Source organism: Arctopsyche grandis, chromosome 5 (genome assembly GCF_051622035.1).
Source record: "Arctopsyche grandis isolate Sample6627 chromosome 5, ASM5162203v2, whole genome shotgun sequence".
NCBI classification, from domain to species: Eukaryota; Metazoa; Arthropoda; class Insecta; order Trichoptera; family Hydropsychidae; genus Arctopsyche; species Arctopsyche grandis.
In genome coordinates, this window is record NC_135359.1 from 6,156,596 (window position 1) to 6,162,658 (window position 6,063).

Consider the following 6,063-nt stretch of genomic DNA (forward strand, 5'->3'; position numbering starts at 1 on the left):
CTCCTTCAAAGAGTTCAAAGACAAAATACGTCCCTAATACCTTAGCATCTTCTTGTTAATGCCTTGTCCGCATCCGGACGTTGGCGACCACCTCGTCGATTATTTGAAGATATCCGCATCGGAATCTTCAGCGGCTCGGAACAGATCTTCGGCGCTCATATCGGTCCACATGCGCATGTTTCGAAGCCAAGATAACTTTTTCCTGCCAATCCATTTTTTTCCTTCTATTTTCCCCATGGTTATCAAACGGAGAAATTCGTATTTTGGACCTCGTATCATGTGTCCGAGGTACTCCATCTTTCTCCACTCGATGACAGAAACAAGTTCCCTGCCACTCCCCATCATGCCGAGGACAGCTTCGTTTGATATCTTTTTGGTCCACGGGATCTTCAGCATACGCCTGTAGACCCACATCTCAAAAGCTTCGATGCGGCTGATCATCTCGGTCTTCAGAATCCACGTCTCACATCCGTGTAGTAATACTGTCCAGACGTAGCTCTTTGCGATTCTCAACCGTGTATGAAGATGTAGATGCTTGTTTGTAAGCGCCGCCTTCATTTTTAAGTCTACTATTGGATATTTGGCATAGTATGATTAAATATCCAATATTCAACGCTGATTTATGACGACTATAATTATATACATAAGTGGAATGTTGAGTCAGATTTATGAATGTTTTCTACAATTGGAACTATCGTGATGGCGTCCGTCTTTTGCAATACATTAATATAATATATATATTAATTAATACGTTATTCCCAAGTATTCTTCAAAGATTAAATTTAAAAAAATACAAATGCTTTGAATTATTTTTATATTTAAATGACTCAAAATAATAATTACTATATTATATCAATAAAAAGTACATACGTACATGCAATATTGTGACTCGATATGTGTAGTCATTAGAGTAATTAATGCACTAATCATTGATTAACTTGCTCAGTTATTTCCTCGGGTTAGTTTTTAAATTTATTTTATAAGTCAAGTATGGATAAGACGTATTATATTATTGTCTGTTGTTTACATAACAACGTCATTTTGTTGTGATTTCGTTTTACAATAGTTGAAACAGGATTATTTACAAAGTGAAATGAATTTCAGTATATTAATTGAATTTTTAAACCTCCAACCCTTTTTTTTATATATGTAGATCTACCGTTATATCTAGAAAATCATCGACTTAATCATGACATCCATTGAGTTTATGGTTTCTTTATAAAACTGAAAGGCTTATTGCTTATATAGAACCTTAGAACTTTGGTCAGATAGCTATAATATATCTGGAATTGGATTCCATTGGAGTTTTGGCTTTAACCATTTCCTCTCCTAAACCTTCTCTAGTCACTTTACATCAGGCATAAATACTCAATGTAAAATTTTACTAGCTTGAGTAGTGTTGATTTTCGAGGTATGATGATAGTTCTATGCATTTTTAGAGCCATATATTTTTTTGTATCTCGGCACTTTTATATTCCATCTCGATTTTCATATGAAAATAGCCTTATTTGCAACGAAGCAAGAAATTAATGAAATATACAGATATATATATATAAAAAAGAAGAACGAAAATATGTTGAGGGTTGTATAAATATGTGAATACCAAATTTTAAAGTAATGAATTCCGATCATAGGTTAGTGTTTTTGCATAGTTTTGTTTAATGTAAATTTAATAATAAAAAATTAAGTATGCATGATCGTTCCAAAGCTTATTTTATTCATGCTTTTTACATAGTATTATGCCTGTCGAATGATAAATGATCCACAATTGTTTCACTTTTGTAAATGAATATATATATATGACTTAGATTGAAGACTGTTTTAACGTAAATACTCTCTGTTAATAATTTTTCGTTTCGTTTTGTGTTTTAATTTAACAAAAATAATCATAAAGACATTGATTGCATTTCATTGAAATATAAATAAGTACACATACAAAGACATCGCTCAGTCCTATTCCAAACTGAAAAGTGTAACATTTAAGTAGTTGTATTTTGATTTTGTTGTGCATTAAAATGATTACAATATAGTATCACGAATTTCGGCCAATAGTTCGTAATAGTAAATCGAAGTTGTTCAAAAAATAAATACATATAGAGATTAACGAGAGAGCTATGAATGATTCTGTGTGTTTTTTTACCGCAATATACTATTATATATATATACTTATATATATGTATATGTAATTGAATCATATTTTTGAAACTTGTATAGCTTTTTGTAGTATAGACGAGCCAGTGACGAGATGAATATGTATTTTATATTATTCTTTATTCTGGAAAATGCACGTCTGATACCAGTAATTTTCATTCGATCGAATGACTGATGTTCTGTATTATAGTATTAAAATTTTACGTGTTTTTTTTTTCAATTGTTTATTTATTATTATTTTATGTATGTATTATAATATGCTTTTATTTTAATTAAAAAAAAATCATGATCGGTGCTTGGAAATTATATACATATATCATATTTAATAATGTTTGACATTAATGAAACTGCTTTGGATTTGTGCGAACACGTCGCATGCGAGCAAAAGTATGTTCAATGAAATGTATGTATATACATATACATATATATGTATATATCCTCATTAAATAATATACATATAGTCATATTTTAATTATAATCTTTATAAAAATATTTTATTTATTTTGTATTATTTAATTGCATATTTATAAAGACATTTTTAATATTTTCCTTTGTATTATATATTATGATCATATTTTTCGCAGCAATTTTTTTAAGAAATAAAGAAATTTTAATATTTAATTTGTAACTTTTCTTGTTGATATTTCCACTACATATTTTGAAATCAGTTAATAAAAAAAATTAAGATGTTCTTTGTCAATATATCAATGATTGAAGATTGTGGTCATGGAGACGATACTTTTGGGTTTGGGGAATGTCCTTTTTTTTATGACTGATTAATCCAATAACTCAATAATTACAGTTTATTTTTCAATTTAGTTTAATTGGTTAAATGGTTCAAAAACTGTACGAATACTCTATGTTTGACTCACTTCTATTTATGAAGTATTTCATGGCTTTAAAGGTCATGGAATTGAAATAAATTGAGTTTAAAATAGGAATCGAGATTGAATCATGTAAATTCCTAAGAAATCGTCTTGAATATCTGAAATGGCACAAAGTTTTTTACGACTTCATGTTAAGAAGTCGTAAAAAATTTGCTCAAAATGCATTTTTTTATTTCTAAAACTGCACTTCATCTAAAGTAGTCGTAAAAAAGTACTCAAAATAAAGTGCATCGTAGATGTTTGTGTAATAGGATGACATGCCTCAATTTAATCCATTTATAGGACGAAAGCAGAGCGCTTTTATTATACATATATATTGATATAGATTCGGAGTCGTTAAAAGATCGAACGACTCCGATTCTGACTTTGCATTTATTTTTGTCGTTGTCTTTTTTCTCACCAGAAACTAAGAGACTTAGCTTTGAGACCTGAAATCCTAAGAAAAGCGATGAAAAATGCGTTCAAATGAGCCTGAAAGGTTGAAGTTGAAAACAACGGTAAAAATTAAAGAATTCAATTATTCATAAATAAAAAAGTTCGAAATATGAAAAAAGAAAATTTAATGATTGAATCAGTACAGTATACATAATATAAAATATTGTTTAACATCATTTTTTTAGAGGTATATAACTTTAAAATGAAATAAAACACATAAAAATCGTGGTAATGGCCGTGGATTTATTGGAAGTTAATGTTATGGCATTAGTGGCGCCAGCCACGGCTGGTTTGAATAAAGACAAATCTGGAAGTCCAACTATCGACCACTTTTTCGAGTAGCTGGGGCCGTATATCGGCAATAATGCGGCAAAGGCTTCCAAGTCGTCCATCGTTTTTGGTTTATCGGTGTAGACTAACGACTTCACATATTCCCGCTGAAAATAATCTAAAGGTGCTAAATCACACGATCTCGGAGGTTATATGTATGCTATAGGGATGGCATAATGGAAGTGAAAGTATATTTTTATTGGCGTTTTAGGGAATTCATATTAAAATGAGGAAAAATCATTGAACACTTTTTTTAACTCTATTTTTTTTTAGAAAAGACATAAGTTAAGAAATATTTGTATATCTGGGTAAGTTATATTTTTATACTTCTTTTCTTTTATTTATATCCTAAATCGGTCAAGCCCTTCGTGACCAGTTGCTCTGTTAGTTTCCAGGAGTACGTCGAATGGTAAAGGGATTGTTGCGCAAATTGCGATCGCGCGCACGACAATTGTTGCCACAAAAATCGCGAATACGGAATATCTGGCATTCGAGTTCTCGTTAGAACAATATTTCGCGTGGGTAGCTTTCGATTGATAGAGTTTTTGGGTGCCAGATTTTCCGTTATCGAGCCTTTAGTGACGTGCGCGAGATCGCTTTTTGCGGGATAATCACCGAACCATATCGAATACTTGTTCGAAAGAGACTTTATATGTAAGTATGCATGTATATGTCTTTGGTTGTTAATTTCGTAAACAAGTCAAAATTTCTATGACGACGGTCGATTTTTTTTCGATTCAAATAAATTTAATAAAAAAACAAATTAATACTTACTATTTGATTCGCCATGTTTACGCTGTTTATATTACAAATACTGAGCGAAGCCGGGTAAAACAACTAGTAATACAATATTTGTGAATTTTAAATGCTCTCTTCTCCCAATAGATTACATGTCGTAATGTATTTACCTATATAATATTTTGTGTCTGGGTCGGCGAAAGTATACTTTCTCTGGGAATACAGACTCACTGTCACCTATACATGTATATTTTCTACTTTATTAGAAAATATCCTGTATTTATTTGGTCAGAAATATATGGTTAGTAAGCTGTATTATCGGTCCCTGACTGCTCGACTATTTGCTGCTTATCGAAAAATACTTTAAGTAATAAGCGATATACTGACCATTAATTTTTATCTACATACTAGTGTTTTATCTACATAATGAATGTGTGTGTGTGTGTGTGTGTTGTGTGTTACCCGTCGCTCGGCCTGACGTCAGATGACGCTCCACATCCTCCCCACTTCCCCGCTACCACGCTTCCCCGCGTCTCCTCGATCACTTGGCCCTGATTGGCTGTGTGTTGACGGTCTGGCATCTAGTAGTGTCGTGCCCGTTGATTTCCACGGGTGTTTTCGAAAAGGAATTGATACACGAATTAAAATAAAGTTATATGTTATATATAAATATAATGTAAGGTACCTGGAAATGGCCTGGAAAATAATCTATTTGATATTTTTTTCGAACGGAGTCCTATTTTTTTACATACCTCCTTTACATTTCACATGGTTTTCGTGTAAGTGGTAATTTTTTTTAATGACTCCATAGTTTTGGTAGGAAGCGTTCGAATGGTATCGAAAAAGTAAGGAAGGCTATGAACCACTTCATCGCCAAAAGCTACATGCACCCATCGGCCACATACATGCATACATCGGCCAGCATACAGCATACATCAGCTACATGCATACATCGGCCACATGCAGCGCTGTGTGATTTCGCGATGCTAACGATCGAAAAGCGCCAGACAGACTGAACCACAGATTAACAACACGTGTACCTTATGCGTGCGCACTGCTCGCACTTACACTAAGCGAAATCTACCCGAAGTCCCGACATACACCTACTCTGTATACGTTCTGTGCTTCTGATACTTTAGTTCAGAATTTTGCCTTATTAAACTCGCCAGAAAGATCCAACTCAATTTTAATAATAGCATCTGTGCACATCGAAAGGTTACTCGTCATCTGATGTGCAATATATCATTCGTGAAGTCGAGAATTGCGTTTAAAGCAGCCATCCAGTTAATCTGTGGCTCAATCTGTCTGGCGTTTTTCGATCGTTTGAACCAAACCCGTGATTTCGCCCTAATTGGTGAACAAGCTAAAGACGATACTTTCAAACTTACATAAACTTTCGAAAATCCAAGTATCAAGTTGTTCACCTTTGAAAAGTCAAATGAGTGTAATTTATTTGAATAATAATGCAGTTGTACACTATCGTTCATGCACTCGACCCTGAAGTCAATTAATAATAACAAAA